Genomic DNA, 21,590 nt, shown 5'->3' with positions numbered 1-21,590 from the left:
CAGAGATGTTCGGATTACAGGTGGCAATGAGAATGATGGTTTTGGTATTGACTCTGGTGATGGTAAGTGGTATTCTTTCCGTTTGGAAAGGGTACAATTGGGTTAATAACGTGGGTTAATTCTAAAACTTGGCTTTCTCTACTAGTAATAATAATCTGACCATCTAAAAGCAACTGCTTGACTTACCCCCACATAAAGCTAGTCCACTACAGCCAAACAGAACACTTGCTGAGTATGTTGATGTGTACTCACCCTTGCTCTACACACCAAACCCCCCTTCCCCAGGTTGTCAGCATTGCAACCACTGCTCAGGAGAAGATGAAGCCGTGGAAGGAGACTTCCAGGAGTTCCAAGATTATGACGAGTTCTAGGCGTGGGTTAGCGGCAACCCCCAGTCGGCTGCCTGTGAAGGCCACATGTATCTATGTTTCTTTTCCGCACTTTGATTATTGTAAAGACTGTGGATGTCTCAGACATATGATGTAATCGACTATTATTCCCCTTTTATGTTATTATTTGAGCACTGTGTGATGATGTCTAGTTATGTATTTGCTGTGTACGTGAATTGCTGATCCTGGCACGTACATGGTTCGCATTCGGTTTGCCTTCTAAAACCGGGTGTGACATAGGTGGTATCAGAGCCATGCTGACTGTAGGACCGCTAACCTAGAGTAGAATGGTCGTTCTAAGGATTATAGACCCCTATTCCTGCCTTGACTTTGATATCCCTTCAAAAGTTGGTCATATCGACCAAACCTATGTTCTACTATATATTATACCTTGCTAAAAATCTTTTGTTTACTCTAATTTCTCATTTTATTTATGGTTTATTATTTGCTGGTCATATTAGTTCTGTGCTCGCTCTTATGCTTGCGGTGTCTTTTGTAGATGGCTCGTCTTAGACACACTGCACGGAAGTCTGTCATCCCCTTCTTACCCTCCCGTCTCGTGGAGCGTCCGCTTCACCGTCCAGTGACCGGTCAGTCCAGCCACTTGGAGAGGCTGCACCACTGCCTGCACGAGGAGCAGGAGCGTCGACGACAGGAGCAGGAGCAGCAGGGCTCTTCTTTCTCACTTCAGCAGGAGATAGAGTCTGTGAGGAGCTGTTCCCCTGTGCTCCCGCTGGAGGCGCCCCCTGCACCACCACTGAGTGCCCCAGCCCCTGGAGTAGCTGGTGGAGGAGACCCAGATGACGGAGGTGGCGACAGCAGCTCAAGCCACGACATCGACCTTTCTGAGGAGCAGGAGTTGGAAGGATGGGTTGCCCGACCCATCACTCGTGACGCTGCTCGCGGGTGTCACTTCCACGATGCGCTCGACACCCTGCTACGTCGGGCACTTGACGGGCCTACCTGGTCCATCGAGTATCGCTGTGTGGTCTTCCAGCACAGTCGCGGGGTTTACCCGGATCGCTGGGATGCGACCTGCTTGGTGCGCCGTCCGGAGAACAGTCTCCGGGGTGCGGAGATCTGCTCAGAGCACTATTCCATATCTGAGCGGGACTCAGCTGAGGCGGCCATGCAAGATGCCACACGGCGTGCACTTTCGCACTACTGCTTAGTGCTCGGCGGGGTAGCCGACGGTCTCAACCTGAAGTATTACCCCCGTCGTCCATCTGGCAGCACAGGAGGCGTGATTGTCTCACCTATTGGCGAGGACAATCCTAGGTTGAGCAGCACAGTCAACCTAGCCGCCGTGCTAAACACGGAGCTGGACCATGCACTAGACGAGCTGAGTAGGGCTCATGCTGAGATCGCCCAGCTGCGGGCTGAGCGCGCGGAGCATCGTCACCTGGAGGATGGCTCCCCCGCTCCTGTCGGGACTCAGCACCCGTATCGCTCACCTCGGCGTGGACACCAGTCCTATGGCAACCCCGACTGTAGGACCAAGATAAATATAGAACCATAGATCGTCAAAGTCGGATCTTGTAATTAATACAAAAATATATACATAGAAGCCATAGTCTTAACGCTAGTCTTGCTTTTAGTTAGTCTTAGTTAGACAGGGTAGTTTGCTTATCCTGTGCATTTATGTTTGTCATGATGAACTATGTTGGATTTGGATCTTTGTAATGACTGTCACCAGAGTGTGGGTATCCCCTGCATTTTGGTTTACCTGTTATATGTTAATGAAGTTAGTTATCTAGTTGGGAAGCCTTTTTATTCTACTTTCCTCTTTATCTGAGAAGCTGTGTTGGTCTGTGTTGGAGATCAGTGAAGATGTTCATCTGTTCAGTGTTGTGGAAGATTCTATACTCTTTTCTTATGCTGCAAGATTTGCAAGATCAGTTCTGATGTGTGGTTGCATTCTGAAGATGTCAGAAAACAGGCGCAGAGGAGGAAGGCGTGCTCAGCAAGAGCAGGCAGCACCGCAGGATGAGGCACCCCAGCAACAGTAGCTGCCACCCCCACCCCCGATGTCCATCGAGCAGATGTTCCTAATGCAGACTCGGGCAGTTCAAGTCATTGGTTAGACTCTGGCCGCCATTCAGCAGCAGCAGCAGCCACCACCTCAGCCTCAGATGCCTCAGATGCCCAGGGACAAGCGTGCTGAATTCATGAGAGGTCAGCCCCCAGTGTTTGCTCACTCTTCTGACCCCATGGATGCTGAAGATTGGCTGTGTACTATGGAGCGGGAGTTGCACACCGCCCTATGCGACGACAGGGAGAAAGTTCTGTATGGTCCCCGTCTGTTGAGAGGAGCAGCTCAGTATTGGTGGGAGTCTTACCTCGCCACCCATGCCAACCCCGACACCATCAGCTGGGAAGAATTCAGAGATAGCTTCCATCAGTACCATGTTCCTGCAGGTCTGATGACAGTGAAGAAGGAGGAGTTCCTGGCACTCAAGCAAGGGTCGATGTCTGTCAATGAGAACTGGGACAGGTTTCTGCAATTGCCTTGCTATGCTCCTGAAGATGTCAACACCGACGCCAAGAGACAGTATCGTTTCCTGAGAGGCTTGGTCGATCCTCTCTAGTATCAGCTGATGAATCATACCTTCCCGACATTCCAGCACCTGATTGACAGAGCAATCATGACAGAGAGGAAGCGTAAAGAGATGGAGGATCGCAAGCGTAAGATCAGTGGACCTCAGCCTGGAAGCAGCAATCGCCCTCGTTTCTCGGGCAATCCACCTCAGCAGTTCAGGCAGAATCAGCGTCCACCTCAGCAGCAGCAGTTCCAAAGGCAGTACCCTCAGCACCAGCATCAGAAACGCCAGAACAATCAGTCAGGAGGAGGCCAGTTCTAGAGGCAGAATCAGCAGGCACCTCGTCTTCCCGCCCCAGCAACCAACCAGAGCAGTCAGGCAGCACCAGTTTAGGGTGGAAACAGAGCATGTTTCCACTGTGGAGAGCAAGGCCATTAGGTGATGCAATGTCCGAAGAAGGCAGCCCAGCAGCAGTCAGGCTCCAATGCCCCCAGCAAAGCAGAATGTGTCGTAGCCTGGAGCAGGCAACCGCTCTCAGCCACGCTATAACCATGGGAGACTGAACCACTTGAAGGCTGAAGCAGTTCTGGAAACCCCCGGCATGATAGTAGGTATGTTTCCAGTCGACTCCCATATTGCAGAAGTGTTATTTGATACTGGAGCAACGCATTCATTCATAACTACATCATGGGTAGAAGCACATAATCTTCCAATCACTACCATGTCAACTGTAACACCCCAGGTGTTACTCAGGGTGTCCACCCAGGGCTACACCAATTTGAGCTACTATCACATGTGGGTTAGTTTGAGTAAAGCATCTCAAACTTGGAATTCAAGGTCCTAAACAAGTGCCAACCATCTTGGATATCATGCCCTAGCTTGTCATGCACATCTAAGGGGGAATTTCCCAAAACCCTAAAGCAAACCCCTCTTGGGCAATAGGAACCCTAGATGAAGGAATGATCAAAAGGCCATGTAAACCTTATGATCATGGCTTGGGCCAAATGTAAAAGTTGTAATATACTTCATAACCTACAAATGATAGTAAGGAAGTAACCCCAAAAAGATTTCAGAGAAGCCCCAAAAAGTTCACCCAAGGTTGAGCACAAGAGCAAATTCAGAATTTGCCTAAGTCTAAAAACTAACCCTTGAACAAAGATCCCACATGTTCACCTTAATCCAAAATTCAAAACACTTCGAGCCAATTGACAAAGTGGCGCCAAATTAACCCTAGAATGCCCTGGAAAGAGGTGACACCTACCCTAGGGTGTTTGACACGACTTGGCACCATTTTTGTCTCGGCTTGGACCTAGCTGACACAACCAACTTCTCACCCCTCTATCTCCCTACCCTGACCATATCTTGACTTGGAACTCACAGCAAAAAGGTAGGATATGGAGCAGGGAAGAGACCATACACAGTGACTTTGCCAAGATACACACGCTAAGGTGCTCAAATCTGCCGTTGAACCATGGCAGAAGCGAGCTCCCACGTGTTCGACGCGGGCTGACACCCGGGGGCGCGCTCAGAGCACGCCCATGCGCGAACCCCCGCGCGCCCGCGGCCGCCCGTGACCACGCCCACGCCACGGCTATAAAGCCCGTCCCAGTGCTCGGCTGCCTTCCCCGTTGCCTCCTCCGTACCACGTCTGACTTCCCCGAGCCCGCCATTAGCTCCGGCGACCTCCCCACGACCCGCCAGAGCCGCCCGAGAGCAACCACCGTGGCCAGCCCCTTTCCTGTCCTCCTCCGTTCGATCCAAGCCTTCAGATAGCTTCCTGGTGGGGCCGTGAAGCTTACTCAAGCTTGAATCGAGGACCCGCGTCACCGGATTAGCGAAACCGTGCTCCCCGAAGTTCATCCCCCCGCCGGCGCACGTGGACCGGGTAAATCACTGAGCCATTTTCCGATTCAATGCACAGATAGCCTCTACATCATCCCAGGAAGCTCACCGTGCCGTTGGATTGGACTAGGTCGCCGTGGTTTGGCCGGCACACCCGCCGCCGATGAGGACACCCGCCTGCGCGCGTGGACCGAGCGATTCCGGCCATCCCCGCCGGTGAGCCGTACGTCGTTGTGACCGCCAGAACCTCCCCGAGCTAACCCTACCCCTCGCTGGACTTCTCTCGTCGCCGGTAAGCCGCGCCGCCCCTTTCTTCTCTGCGGATACTGTTTACACCTGGGAGGGACCGCGGGTGAGAGGAAGAGAAAGTCAGGGGGTTTTGCGCATTGTCAGTCACACAGAGGAATAGTGGCGCAAGGGTAGAACTGCGAAGATTAATTAGGGAAGACCCTGGGGACCCCGGTGCAAACTGCTTTTTCAGAAAACCTTATTAAACCTGATTTTAAATTTGAACAAAAACTTTGAAAATCCATAACTTATATTTAGTTCATCTAAAATTGGTCAAACCAATTTTGTCACACTCTAAATAAAGTAAACTACTTAAGAAAAATATAAAACCCCTATGTACTATAGAAAACCTTAGGGTTCTGATTTAAGTATAGTTTTGGCCAAAAGCTCAATAATAGGAAGAAAAATAGTTGTACTATTTGGCTAGGGTTAGAAAAATTTGGAGAAGTTTATGTCCACCTACTGACCTAATTAACAATGCTAAACCTCTTTGTCCACCCCATTAAGTTAGTTTTTACCACTTATTTTACAATATGCTTAAGGTTAAGAAAAATAGAAAATGTGATTTAAATAATGAACCAGAGGGCACCCCTATTTTTGTTAGGGTACTTATTCAATGTAGTTCACTGGAAAAATCTATCATACCCTGTTTTAGTATAAAATAAGTAGGATACCTTTTATTTTAATAAAACAAGGAAAACTTAGAAAAACCCTACAAAACAACCCCAAGGTGAAAATACCCCAACCCTTGGGATAACTAATGTTTTGTTAATAAGAACTTAAGAAAAATATGAAATCTGCTGTTTGATATTTTTCAAATAACAATGTAGTAGAAAGTGCCTTTTTGGCATTTAAACTTTAGAAAATCATAACTAAATGACCATCCCTTAGCCTTCTGTGATTTTTAGCACAGAAGCCTATTATTACTGTTAGAGGCCAACAAAAATAACCCTTAGGGCATAGCTCACCCCAATTAAGAGATGTAGTGTAAAGTGGCCCTTTTTACACAACTCTTGTTATTTTTGTCTAAAGCATAGCCTTTATATTTTAAGCCTCAAATTCTTAAGACAAGCTAGAATAGCAAATGGCAACCCACTGTAATGTTTACAGAATTTTTGGAAAATACTAAACCACTGTCGTAGTTCAAACCTACACTAGAAACCATAAGCAGAAAATAAAGAAAGGAAAAGTGAATAATGGGAAATTAGTGTCATCCTAAAAAAACTCTTTATAACTTGTCCACTGAAGTATATAAAGGCAATACCAATTCCCTATATTTATCCTCAACAAAAACCTAAACCTAAAAGTGATAAGCATAAACTACTAAAAGCCACCTATGACCCGGAAACCCTAAGTTACTCTTTAACTTAGTCTTTCTTCTCTTAACATAATGTTATTAAATCCTGCATAATCATGACATACATGTTCATTGCATTTCGATAGACTGCAACCTTGCTGACGGAGAGTACGTCCTCGTGCCGGAGCAAGGAGCTGCTCAGGAGCTAGCCCCCGATCCAGCACCAGAGCCTACACCAGAGGACCTGCCTGTCACTGCTCTGGAAGGCAAGCCCCGGTTTATGCATAACCTGTTATTTATGCTATTTTACTACACTTATTGATTGTAGGATTGAATGTGCACTTAAGTGTAGGAGTTGTATGAAACCCTAGTTGCATGATCTCAGGAATCCTGTTGAGATGAATACTAGTATGCTAGGTCGAGTAGCTGCTTTATTAAGTAGGACCTCGGTAGAAGTCGAGTGATTTTTCTAGCACTCGCGCGAGGTCAGGAAATTGGTTGTATCCACTTTCTATCATAATGATGCTGGTTTGTGGACAACAACCCATGGGGATTGGTTGTCCACGGGATAAAATTTGGAATAAGGATTAAGGTGTGGTACCGTGTGTCAAGCGTTTGAACGTACTAAACACATACCAAGAAATATGGTAAATCGGTAAGCCTAGTACCTGAGTGAACCTGCCCGCAGATTGCCCTCCTCACGCGACCTGAGACGTGGTCTCCCATTCCGGTTATGGTGGGTACAAGTGCGGTCACTGCACGACGGCAGTCGGGGTCAGTGAGGCATTGTACGCCAAGGCGGTGAGCCCCTTTCTGTTGCCAGGGAAGCGATGGGGACGGTTGATGTGTGTGGGGACGGAGTGCCTCGCCATGTCGTGTGTTTAGGTTTACCTTGCAAGGATAAAAACTCGATTCGAATCGTCTGCTTCTCGCAGCTAATGAGACTGCTTGATCCATGCTGCTGCACTGAGTAACAAGTGGAATTGTGATGAGATGATACAAGATGTTGATTGCTAAAAATGTTTGCTACTATGTATGAATAGATAGTACATCTTTAGTCTTAAGAGAGTCACACTTAATTTGACAAAGTTAAAAACTTGATTTAGAAACTCAGCTAGTGCTTTTGGCAACCAAACCCCACAGCCAAACAGCTGCATGTCTAGAGGTAGAGGAGTAGACTCCTCACACTAGGTAAGTCTAGCTGAGTATTAGTATACTCAGCCTTGCTTGTGGCATAATTTTACAGGTTCTCTGGAGGACATGGTTGCTGGAGTGACTTGGTCGTCCATCTTGCCACCGGGTTGGACTGTCGAGTGGGACCCTACCTCGGCTGAGGAGGAGCATGAGGAGTGATGGGACAGGCTTCCCCATCTCTCTGTTTATTTACCGTTAGTTTTATTCCGCTGCACTTCGAACAATGATGTCTACTTTTGCAAAACTCCGATGATGATGTAATAATTTGAATACTCTTTAATGCATGGTTTTATGCTTTATTGTATTTGCTCTGTGACTCACCATCGAGTGAGATTGTGGTACTTGATCCTGTCAGTGGCCGTGTCGGACTAGATCCGAGGGATTGACGGGTTATTCCCATTTAAGTGTGGTCTAGCCTCTAAGGCGGGACTTAGGCGCTTAAGTTGGAATAATTCGGGCAGTTCCGCCACATCAACCCCCATTCAAGTTGACTCAGCCGGTGGTAGAATTCGAGACGATAGCATTTGCTTGAATGTAAGTGTGGAAATAAGGGGGATAGTGTTTCCCGCTAATCTCGTAATAATGGGTACTCAGGGAATAGATGTCATCCTAGGGATGAATTGGCTAGATAAGTATTAGGCAGTTATCAGTTGTGATAAGAGGACAATCAAGTTGATGTCCCCACTAGGAGAGGAAGTGGTGACCGAGTTAGTCCCGCCTGAGCCAAAGAAAGGAAGTTGTTATCAGATGGCTGTTGATAGCAGTGAAGCAGATCCACTAGAGATTATCAAGGTTGTGTCTGAGTTCCCAGATGTGTTCCCAAAGGACCTACCAGGTATGCCACCTGAGCGAAAAGTTGAGTTTGCTATAGAGCTTCTTCCTGGAACCGCCCCCATCTTTAAGAGAGCTTACAGAGTATCTGGACCAGAGTTGGTTGAACTCTAGAAGCAGATTGATGAGCTGTCAGAGAAAGGTTACATCCAGTCAAGCACCTCACCTTGGGTCGCCCCTGTCCTATTCGTGGAGAAGAAAGATGGCACTAGGAGGATGTGCATCGATTATCGAGCTCTGAATGAGGTCACAATCAAGAACAAGTACCCCTTGCCCAGAATAGAAGATCTGTTCGACTAGTTGAGAGGAGCTAGCGTGTTTTCAAAGATAGATCTAAGGTCAGGTTATCACCAGCTCAGGATTCGACCTTCGGACATTCCGAAGACAGCATTCATTACCAAGTATGGGTTGTATGAGTTCACTGTGATGTCTTTCGGTCTAACAAATGCACCAGCCTTCTTCATGAATCTGATGAATAGTGTATTCATGGATTATCTTGGCAAGTTTGTGGTGGTATTTATTGATGACATTCTTATATATTCTCAAAGCGAAGAAGAGCATGCGGGTCATTTGAGGATGGTTTTGCAGAGATTGCGAGAGCACCAGCTGTATGCAAAGTTGAGCAAGTGTGAATTCTGGATTGATGAAGTCCTATTCTTGGGTCACATAATCAACAAAGAAGGATTGGTTGTGGATCCAAAGAAAGTGGCAGACATTCTGAACTGGAAAGCGCCAACAGATGCTCGAGGACTTAAGAGCTTCATTGGAATGGACGGACACTATCGGTGATTCATTAAAGGGTTTTTGAAGATTGCGAAACCAATGACAGCTTTGCTAGGCAACAAGGTTGAGTTCAAGTGGACCCCAAAATGCCAAGAAGCCTTCGAAGCGCTGAAAGAGAAGTTGACTACAACGCCTGTCTTAGTCTTGCCTGATGTGCACAAGCCCTTCTCGGTGTATTGCGATGCTTGTTACACTAGTTTGGGATGCGTGTTGATGCAAGAGGGAAGAGTTGTGGCTTACTCGTCCTAACAGTTGAAGGTTCATGAGAAGAATTATCCAATCCATGACCTAGAGTTGGCAGCAGTGGTTCATGCACTGAAGACATGGAGGCACTATCTGTATGGACAGAAATGTGATGTTTACACAGACCAAAAGAATCTGAAATATATATTCACTCAGTCAGAACTGAATATGAGGCAACGAAGATGGTTAGAGTTGATCAAAGACTATGAATTGGAGATTCATTACCATCCAGGCAAAGCGAACATAGTGGCAGATGCTTTGAGAAGGAAGAGTTAGGTCAATATGATGGTCGCTCATCCGATGCCTTATGAGTTGGCCAAAGAGTTTGACAAGTTGAGTCTCAGGTTTTTGAACAATACGCGAGGAGTAACAGTTGAGTTATAACCCACCTTGGAGCAGGAAATCAAAGAAGCACAGAAGAATGATGAGAAAATCAGTGAAATCCGGCGACTGATTCTAGATGGCAGAGGTAAAGATTTTCGGGAAGATGCAGAAGGTGTGATATGGTTCAAAGACCGCTTATGTGTTCCTAATGTCCAGTCTATTCGGGAATTGATCCTCAAGGAAGCTCATGATACAGCTTATTCCATACACCCTGGAAGTGAGAAGATGTATCAAGATCTGAAGAGGAAATTCTGGTGGTACAGAATGAAGAGGGAAATCGCAGAGCATGTGGCTATGTGTGATAGCTGTCGACGGATCAAGGTAGAGCATCAGAGGCCAGCTGGATTGTTGCAACCATTGCAAATTCCTTAGTGGAAATGAGATGAAATCGGTATGGACTTCATAGTCGGATTGCCTCGCACTCGAGCCGGCTACGATTCCATTTGGGTAGTGGTGGACCGCTTGACCAAGTCAGCCCATTTCATACATGTCAAGACCAACTACAGCAGTGCAGTATTGGCAGAGTTGTACATGTCTCGGATCGTTTGTCTTCAGGGTGTGCCAAAGAAGATAGTGTCAGACAGAGGAACACAGTTTACCTCTCATTTCTGGCAGCAGTTGCATGAAGCCTTGGGTACACATCTGAATTTCAGTTCAGCCTATCATCCGCAGACAGACGGTCAGACGGAAAGAACTAATCAAATCCTTGAAGATATGTTGAGAGCCTGTGCGTTGCAAGATCAGTCCGGATGGGACAAGAGGTTGCCTTATGCAGAGTTCTCCTATAACAATAGTTATCAGGCCAGCTTGAAGATGTCACCATTTCAGGCGCTTTATGGGAGGAGTTGTAGAACTCCGTTGCAATGGAATCAGCCTGGAGAAAAGCAAGTGTTTGGGCCGGACATTCTGCTTGAAGCTGAAGAAAACATCAAGATGGTCCGGGAGAATCTGAAGATAGCGCAATCAAGGCAGCAAAGTTATGCAGACACAAGAAGGAGAGAGCTAAGTTTCAAAGTCGGTGACTTCGTCTATTTGAAGGTTTCGCCTATCAGAGGAGTCAGAAGATTCGGAGTCAAAGGAAAGCTAGCGCCCCGCTATGTCGGTCCGTATCAGATTCTCGCAAGGCGTGGAGAAGTGGCCTATGAGCTCAGTTTGCCAGAAGGCTTGTTCGCTGTGTATGATGTCTTTCATGTGTCTCAGTTGAAGAAGTGTCTCTGTGTGCCAGAAGAGCAGTTGCCAGTGGAAGGTCTTGAAGTCCAGGAGGACTTGACCTACATAGAGAAGCCAACGCAAATCCTTGAGACTGCAGACAGAGTCACCCGAAGGAAGACTATCAAAATGTGCAAAGTCAGATGGAATCACCACTCTGAGGAAGAAGCAACCTGGGAGCGTAAAGATGATCTGATGGCCAAGTACCCTGAACTCTTTGCTGGCCAACCTTGAATCTCGAGGGCGAGATTCTTTTAAGGGGGATAGGTTTGTAATTCCCTGAATTTGGGGGGTAGAATTTTTTCTTCTTTTTACTCACCAATATCAGGCGTTACTCTCTTTCCTTTTCTCGTTTTGCTCCTTCTTCCCAATTTCAAAGCAATATAGTGTCGGGTGTCCGTGTCATGTGTAAACAAAACCTAAGTGTCATGGGTGTTGCATCATGCTGAAGCATATTTCTTTGTTTGATGTCGTGGTTAGTCGCGTGTTCGTCTCGTCCCGTTTGGGATTTCGGTTCGCGATCGGATTCCGATTGGTGGTTGTGCGTGTCATGGGGTTTGACCCGCGGTGTGACCCAGCCCGGCCCAGCCCAGTCTGGCCTGACCCAGCTCGGCCCGCGCGCCCCTGGCGCCCCCTGCCCTCCCCATGCGCGCGCCCCCCTCCCCTGATCTCTTTTTCTCATTTGATTTCTCCCGCGCAGCAACCTCCCTCTCCCTCTCCCATCTCTCTATCTCTCTCTCCCCGTGGTGCCCTAGGGTTTGGAGACGGTGATCGCCGGAGTTTGGATCCCCGAGGTGAGCTTTCCCTCCCCTTCCCTCTCCCTCTCTCTCTCCCTCCCCCTCCCTTTCTTCCTCCTCGCGCGCCCTGCCCGCGCGCCCTCCCCTGCTCGCGCGCCCTGCCCGCGCGCCCTCCCCTCCCCTGCGAGCCCCGCCCCTTTCGCGTCCCCTCCTCGGCGAGCCCGCCTCCGTCGCGCCGCCTCCCCGCCGCGAGCCCCTCCCCGGCGGCCTTCCCCGCCGTGGCCCTGCCCCGTCGCGTCCCCTGCCCCGCCGCACCCCTCCCCGGCGAGCCCGTCCCCGGCCCTCCCCGGCGAGGCCCCTCTTCGGCGAGCCCGGCCCCGCGCCCCGCCCCCGCGTCCCGCGCCCCGGCCCCGCCCTCGGCCGCGTCCCTGGCCGCGCCCCCGGCCGCGCCCTCGCGCGCTCCTGCCCGAGCCCATGCACCGACAGCCCGCGCGCCTGCACGGTTCGCGTGCCCTCAGCACACGCAGCGTGCTCTCGCGCGTGCGACCGTAGTCGCGCGACGTGCAACCCTCGTCTTAATACATTTTAATTTTAGTTTAGTCGATGTGTTGCGTCGCGCGCTTCGTCGCACGACGATTCATTTTAAATTCATATTTATTAAGGTGCTGGGTCGCGCGCTTCGTCGCACGATGATTCGTTTTAAATGCAGTTCTGTTGACGTAAGCCATCGTGCGTTTCGTCGCGCAACACTTAACGTTTATCTATAATTAATGCAAGAATCTCGTTGCACGCTCTGTTGTGCAGCGAGTCGTTTATTTCTTAATTAATTTTAAATGATGTGTCGCGCGTTTCGCCGTGCGACCACTCCCTTTCATTCATCTTTATCTATTTAAAATGATTAAATGTGGAACATGACCTTACTTTATGCTAAACGCAGTGGCCAAATTAATGCCCTTCTGTTAAACAAGTGGTTTAATTTATAATTATGTAACGTGATCGCTTCTCGACCGTAGACTCGACCGTCATTTCCTCTTTCTCGCTTAACCGTAATTGCGAGCCCCGCGTTGAACGTCTGTTTATTTATTGCATTCCATTGTATGGTGTACTATTCTTTTGGTATTAAATGTGTGGAATGTATGTTTGAACTCGTATAGAGAACGATCTGGTTGAAGAGCCCGAAGAACTCGCAGGAGAAGCCCCTGAGCAACAGCTGGTTGGTGGATGCAAGTGTCCCTTGACCTATCTTTGTCCTATACATTCTATAATTCACTTCCTGCGTTTACACAATTATACTTAAGGATTGACTAGCTTTTGTTATTCATGTCCTTGTTTACCTATTTGGGTTGGATTATTATTGTTTAGCTTTATGCTAATGTTCAACACTAATCAATGAACATGATGAGATTTACTAATGATACGATGTTTCCCTTCTTTATTATGATGTTATTCTTGTGGCATTTAAGGGGGCTCGAGCGGTTTCTCGAGTGCCTCTCCGTAAGGACCTGTTCGTTGGATGACCGCCCGGGAAAACAGTGCAACCATGAGGGTAGAGTGGGACGCCCTTAGCTGAATAATTAGAGGAACCGGGGTGTAGTTCGCTTAGCCGTCGTGCCGTTAATGGGGCTCGGTGTATGCGGCTCGCTCCGCCAAGTTTGGTTCGCCCCTTGGGGAGGAGTGCAGTGCATTTAGGAAACCTAACGGGCGGCTACAGCCCCAGGGAATCTTTGTAAAGGCTACGTAGTGATACCCTGCTGGGTCACCTTGGTAGTGATCAATGGAGAGTCATGATCTCTGGGCAGAAAGGCAATCATGGCTTGTGGGTAAAGTGCGCAACCTCTATAAAGTGTTTGAAAACTGATATATCAGCCGTGCTCACGGTTATGAGCGGCCAAGGGAGCTCCATTGATTAGTGGCACTTGATCAGAGATGTTAGGATTACAGGTGGCAATGAGAATGATGGTTTTGGTATTGACTCTGGTGATGATAAGTGGTATTCTTTCCGTTTGGAAAGGGTACTTTTGGGTTAATAAGGTGAGTTAATTCTAAAACTTGGCTTTCTCTACTAGTAATAATAATCTGACCAACTAAAAGCAACTGCTTGACTTACCCTCACATAAAGCTAGTCCACTACAGCCAAACAGGACACTTGCTGAGTATGTTGATGTGTACTCACCCTTGCTCTACACACCAAACCACCCCCTTCTCTAGGTTGTCAGCATTGCAACCACTGCTCAGGAGAAGATGAAGCCGTGGAAGGAGACTTCCAGGAGTTCCAAGATTATGACGAGTTCTAGACGTGGGTTAGCGGCAACCCCCAGTCGGCTTCCTGTGAAGGCCGCGTGTATCTACGTTTCTTTTCCGCACTTTGATTATTGTAAAGACTTTGTGGATGTCTTAGACATATGATGTAATCGACTATTATTTCCCTTTTATGTTATTATTTGAGCACTGTGTGATGATGTCCAGTTATGTAACTGCTGTGTACGTGAATTGCTTATCCTAGCACGTACATGGTTCGCAATCGGTTTGCCTTCTAAAACCGGGTGTGACAACTTTTCCTTCAGATCCTGGTCCATCTTAGTACTTCCAGAGTGAATAGAATAAGCCGAATCATGAGCTTCTTATTAAAAATAATTTGGCGTAGGTGCTTGATTTCTGGTACACAGATTCTGTTTTTGAACCATATTGTGCCTTGTTCATCTTCTGCGAAATCTTAGGTCTTTCCCAAATTAATTTGTGCTTTAATTTCCTTGATTTTCTCATTGGATTCCTGTCCTTTACGAATCTCTTGTTTCAAAGTGGATTCAACTTCCATAACTGTTGCTTCCATATTATTAAGAATACCATGGTTGAGTTGTTCCATTTTCCAACATAATTCCTGTGGCATCAAATAGGTACTAACATTCTTCATTTGACCTTTACGACTCAAAGCATCTACTAGTGCATTTGCTTTTCCTGGGTGATACTGTATATCCAAATCATACTCTTTGAATAACTCAAGCTATCTTCTCTGTCTTAGGTTGAGTTCTTTCTGAGTGAATATGTATTCTTTTGTGATCCGTGAGAATTTTGCACTTATTTCCAATCATGTAATGCCTCCAAATCTTCAAAGCGTGCACTACAGCAGCTAATTCCAGATCATGCGTAGGATAATTCTTTTCATGTTTTCTCAACTGTCTTGAGGCATAAGCTATTACTTTTCCTTCTTGCATTAATACACATCCAAGTCCTAGGTGTGATGCATCGCAATACACGTCGAATCCTTTGTGAATATCATACATTACCAAAATGGTGCAGTGGTTAGCTTTTCCTTTAACTCGTCAAAACATTTTTGACATGCTTCATCCCACTTAAACTCTTTACTTTTCTCCAGCAGTGAAGTAAGGGGTTTCACTATTTTGGAGAAGCCTTCAATAAATCTTCTATAATATCCTGCCAATCCAAGATAACTCCTGATCTTGGACACATCTGTTGGTTGCTTCCAATTTAATATTTCAATTATTTTATTGGGATCTACCTTGATTCCTCCATATGTGATAATATGACCTAGGAAAGTAACTTCCTTAAGCCAAAAATCATACTTTGAGGATTTTGCATACAACTGGTTGTCACGAAGCTTTTGTAGAAATAGTCTCAGATGATCTTCACGTGCTTCTTCATTCTGAGAGTATACGAGTATGTCGTCGATGAACACAACCACAAACTGGTCAAGATATTCCATGAATACTTTATTCATCAAGTTCATAAAGTAAGCCGGTGCATTGGTTAATCCAAATGACATAACCAAAAACTCATATAGTTCATATCTTGTAGTGAAGGTTGTCTTAGGTACGTCTTTAGTTCGAATCTTCAAGTGATGATAGCCTGATCTTAGATCTATTTTTGAGAATACCTTAGCTCCTCTCATCTAATCAAACAAATCTTCAATCCGAGGTAACAGGTATTTGTTCTTAATTGTTACTTCATTCAAGTTCCTGTAATCGACACATATTCTTCTCGAACCATCTTTCTTGTTCACAAATAGAACTGGGGCTCTCCAAGGAGACGAACTTGGGCGAATAAAACCTTTTCCTAGTAATTCTTCTATTTGTTTGTTCAGTTTGACTAAGTCATTGACATCTATTCTATAAAGTCTTTTTGAAATCGGTGCAGTTCCGGGTAATAATTCAATAGAAAATTCTATATCACGACCAGGTGGCATACCTGGTAATTCCTCTGGAAATATGTCTGGGTATTCACACACTATTCTGATGTGTTCCAAAGATTTATCCTCCAATTGATTTACCATGGCTTCTTCTTCTATTGGCATACTAACATTGACTTCGGTTCTTTCTCCTTGCGGACTAGTTAATGTGACCGTCCTCTTAGCACAAGATATTACTCCATCATACTTGGTTAAGTAGTCTATTCCAAGTATCACATCGATTCCACTCGATTCCAAGATTACCAGCTCTACTGGAAAGCTTATTCCTCTAATCTCAAGCTTAGTCTAAGGGCACAAGTGAATGGCTCTAAGTTCACCTCCTGGTGATCTAATTAATAGTTTCCTCTTCAAAGGATAGTTTGATATATTATGCTTTTCCACAAATGACTTCATTACGAAAGAGTGAGATGCTCCATAATCAAATAAAACTGATGCAGGTATGGAGTTAATAAGGAACATATCATACACCACGTCGGCATCCTCAGGAACTGTTTCTGCTATCACATGATTGATTCTTCCCTTACTCTGGTTCTGTGAAGTCTTGTTCTGTGCAGTACCACGAGCATGTGTAGTCTGATCAACCCTTTAACTGTTGTTCCTCTAGGGTGTCTGTGGGTTGCGCTTAGGGCAATTGTTGGCACAATGACCAAGTTCACCACACTTGAAACATCCACTAGGTTGGACTGGAATAGTTGTATTATTATTTCTGGTCGATGTGTTCACGATGCTTCTTTTGGGGGTCTTCTTCCCCGCTGAAGGTCCTCAAGACAAAAACACCTTCGGCAAAGTGATACAGAAGTCTTCCCTTCCTCTACCAAAGGTTCTCAAGACGAAGACCTTGCGTAGAAGCAACAATGCCAAATGCCGAAGCTACCATCAGCTTTGGTTCAGATCAAGCAGAAGAGGAAAAGAATAGATAGACCTTGGTAGTCTATGCTATGTCTATAAATAAATGTTGAGGTTCATGAATGTAATTTTACTCGGGCTGCGTCCCGTGGCTATAAATAGATGAACAGTAACACAATACTGTTCATGCTGAATTGTAATCTCTCTCGCGTCTTCCCCTTCAAGCGAGCCGAAGGTATCAATGAAATATGAATTTTGTCGATATTCATACATGTTTTACGAAGTACAAGTACGAATGAATTAAAGAGTAATATTTGTTGTATTCATCTCTTTACATTCTTATTTATTTATAACATGATGAAGGCATGTCCTTCATGACCTTCGTCCGATGATTATTGAATCTAAAAGGAAATAATGCTTCGGAGGACAAAGGTCTTTAATACTTAACAATGGTGTTGCCTTATTCTTAATTCACAACATTTGAGAACAAGTGACCAACATTGGCGCCCACCTCCGGTGAACTCACTTCCGACCACAACAATGACAATGGCTTCGCAAGGAGCTCAAGCCATGGCACCTTCGGCTATGAAGCTGGTGCTCCCAATCACGGGCGGTTCAAGTTCTGAGTCAGCTAACAAGAAGCAGAAAAAAGAGGCACAAAGAAGGTTATAACATGTTGGAGTACAAGGACCCTTCATCAAATCCAAATGGTCACACATTCCAATCACCTTCTCTCAGGAGGACCTTCAACTCAAGGACTACCCCCATAATGATGCAATGGTCATATCTTGTGTTATCAAAGGGTTTCTAGTTCACAATGTCCTTGTAGACACAAGTAGTGCAACCGATATCATCTTCGCAAAAGCCTTCAGGCAGATGCAAGAGCAAGATGATAAGATACATGATGCAACACATCCCCTCTGTGGCTTTGGAGGAAGGCAGATAGTAGCACTTGGCAAGATAACAATGTCGATTACCTTCTGCTATGTTCACAATACAAGGACAGAGCAAGTTGTCTTTGACAATCTTAATATGGAGTACCCTTACAATGCAATCATTGGACGAGGAACATTAAACGCCTTCGAAGCAATACTTCATCCAGCATATCTATGAATGAAGATACCATCAGACCAAGGCCCCATAGCTGTGCATGGGAGTCAAGAGACTGCTAGAAGAGTCGAAGGGAACTGGTCAGATTCAAAGGCCATTCATAATATACATGAAGCTGAAGCCCATCAATAGTATAAGAACAAAAGATATAAAGCCGCCTCGGTAGATCAACCGAAGCCCATGCTTTTATGCGAAGACATAGCTGGGCAGAAGGTATTGCTGGGATCTCAATTGTCTAATGAACAAGAAAGAACTCTGTTGAGGTTTCTGTTCAACAACAAGGATGTCTTTGCTTGGTCAGCCAATGATCTGTGTGGTGTTAACAGAGATGTTATCGAGCATTCACTTAATGTAGATCCGACTATCAGGCCAAGAAAACAAAAGCTTCAGCAAACGTCCGATGATAAAGCCGAAGGTGCATGAAACGAAGTCAAAAGGCTTCTGAATGCTGGTGTAATCAGAGAGGTAACATATCCACAGTGGCCGGCCAATACTGTGATGGTGAAGAAAGCTAATGGAAAGTGGAGAATGTGCATTGATTTTACAGATCTCAATAAGGCATGTCCGAAGGATGAGTTCCCATTACCAAGAATAGATTCTCTTGTGGATGCAGCAGCTACTTCAGAGCTCATGAGTCTATTGGATTGCTATTCCGGCTATCATCAAATCTGGATGAAGAAAGAAGACGAGCCCAAGACAAGCTTCATAACCCCTAGTGGGACCTACTGCTACCTTCGGATGCCTGAGGGGCTCAAGAATGCTGGAGGAAGCTTCAACAGAATGACTGCTAAAGTCCTTTGCTCACAAATTGACAGGAACGTTCTAATATATGTTGATGATATCATAGTCAAAAGTACTAAACAAGAAAATCACATAGCTGATCTACAAGAAACATTTGCTAATTTTAGAAAGGCAGGTCTCAAGTTCAACCCGAAAAATGTGTTTTCGGGGTGAAGAAAGGGAAGTTTCTTAGGTGTCTCATGTCAACAAAGGAAATTGAGGCAAACCCAAGCAAGATAGAAGCAATACTTTGGATGGAGTAACCGAAGTCAAGAAAAGGCGCCCAAAGGCCGACAGGAAGACTAGCTTCATTGAACAGATTTATTTCAAGATTGGTGGAAAGGAACTTGCCATTCTTTGAAGTTTTGAAGTCAGCCAAAGTCTTCCAGTGGGGACCAATTCAGCAAAAAACTTTCGAAGAGCTGAAGCAATACTTAATAGAGCTGACAACTTTAACCCCACCTTCGTCAGAACCCCATTGTTGCTATATGTAGCTGCTTCTCACGCTGCAGTTAGCGCAGCGTTGGTGCAAGAAAAGCAAGATGGCCAAGCGAAGAAGCAAGTGCCAGTATACTTCATCTCTGAAGTCCTTAGTCCATCAAAGAAAAACTGCACAAAGTTAAAGAAGGTACTATATGCTGTATTGATGGCCTCCAGAAAGCTTCGACACTATTTCCAGTCATACCATATCGTAGTACCTTCTTCTCAGCCTCTCAAGGACATAATAAGGAACAGAGAAGCCACATGAAGAGTTGGGAAATGGGCTACAGAATTGAATGAATTCACCATAGATTATGTTCATAGATCTTCAATTCAATCTCAGGCATTAGCAGACTTCATTGCCGATTGGACGCCAGGGGCTCAGGACGAAGAAAGAATAAAGGATGATGAAGCTTGGATAGTGTTTTGTGATGGGTCATGGGGAACCTTTGGCGTAGGAGCAGCCGCCATTCTAATTTCACCATCTAAGATCAGAACTTGCTACGCAGCAAGACTGGAGTTCAGCTGCACAAATAACATTGCAGAGTACAAAGCCCTTCTCTTGGGGCTTCGAAAGCTTAAGGCAATGGGAATAAGAAGGGCAATCCTCAAATCTGGCTCACAAGTTATTACAGGCCACATTGACAAAAGCAATAGAGCAAGATATCCGAAGCTCGAAAAGTATCTGGACACAGTCCGAAAAATGGAAGCCTCTTTCGAAGGCTTCTCTGTAAAGAATATCCCAAGAGGAGAAAATGAACATGCAGACCTATTAGCCAAGTCAGCAACACAGGAACTCCCGTTACCTTCGGAAGTATTTTTTGAAACAATAAAAGCACCTTCAGTCGAGCTCATGGAGCGAGTAGTGCTTACAATCTCACCAGTGCACAGTGAAGATTGGAGGACTGATGTTGGGAACCTTCGGCATCCGAAGGTCCTCAAAAACAGGTTTAATAGTGCTTCTGGAGTATAATGTGTGAACAGGTATCTTCGGACTCAAGTCAGGCATCACAGTAGACCAGAATAATACGAAGGTTGGTGAAGCGCCGAAGGTGTAAGCAGGAAAGCTTCGGCGTGACAGCAGCAGGTGAAACCGACTTAAAGATGAAAAGGCTATTTAGACCTTGACAGATTACTATAGAATTATTATCGAGTGTAAAGGGCATTAATGTAATTTTGCACGGGCTGCGTCCCGTGCCTATAAATAGGTGAACAGTACTCCCGTACTGTTCACGCTGACTTGGCATTCGCTTTTTGCGTCACGCTTGTACTGTCATCTCCTTCCAATTGAAGGTATACTTGTAATTCAATGATATTTCTGTTTATGCCTGATAATAATATATAATTGTTCATGTTGTCTTTTATATTCTTTATATTTCATCCTTCGTCATTGTTTAATGAATTTATGAAGGTACGTCCTTCATAACCTTCGTCCATAAACCATTATATCCTAAGGGAAATAATGCTTCGAAGGACGAAGGACTTTAACGATTAACATTTTCTATGTTGCCTTGTTCTTAACTCATAGCACTTGAGAACAAGTCCCCAACATTGGCGCCCACCGTCGGTGAACTCACTTCCACTCTGAGTTTTTTGAACACCTTCGGCGATCATAAACCTTCGTTATGGCGCCGAAGAAGGCTTCAGCGACTGGGGCTGCAGCTCTGCAACCACTGGACCACAATCAGGAGACAGTCTCCCTGCGGGAGGCCCGAAGCCAGAAAAGGAAGGCTGTCAGCCCGACACCACCAGAGGACGAGATAGATCAAGAAATCAGAGATATGGAGATGCTTCATCAACAAGTACAGAGGAAGAAAGAAAAGATGGCCAGGCTAGCTGAACTGCAGAGGCAGATAGACGAAGCCTCTGAAGAAGTTCGTCATCTTGCTCAGGATGAGCAACACCGAAGGCCTCAGCACCAAGACCTTCATCAGGAGGGTTTTCCCAACGAAGATGACTGGTATGACAATTTCCATCATGAGAATTTTGTTTTTGATGATGCTTCTCCTCTGTCCGCTGAGCTGCAGGCTACACCTTGGCCTCCGTCCTACAAGCCGCCTCAGCTTCCCGTATTCGATGGCCACTCAGACCCGAAGCAGTTTTTGATGAGCTACGAAGCAACAGTATCTTCGTATGGTGGCAATGCTTCAGTCATGGCCAAATCTTTCGTTATGGCTGTCAAAAGTGTTGCTCAAACCTGGTATTCCTCCCTTCGACCAGGAACGATCACTTCATGGCAGAAGCTGAAGGACTTGTTGTTAACTAGCTTTCAAGGATTTAAGACGAAGCCGGTCACTGCTCAGGCTCTGTTCCAGTGCACCCAGGATCACGAAGAATACCTTCAGGCGTATGTCTGAAGGTTCTTGCGTTTGAGGGCACAGGCACCAACGGTGCCCAATGAAATTGTCATCGAGGCCATGATCAAGGGGCTTC

This window comes from Zea mays, chromosome 3, assembly GCF_902167145.1.
Source record: "Zea mays cultivar B73 chromosome 3, Zm-B73-REFERENCE-NAM-5.0, whole genome shotgun sequence".
NCBI classification, from domain to species: Eukaryota; Viridiplantae; Streptophyta; class Magnoliopsida; order Poales; family Poaceae; genus Zea; species Zea mays.
Note: the sequence above shows the minus strand (reverse complement) of the source record.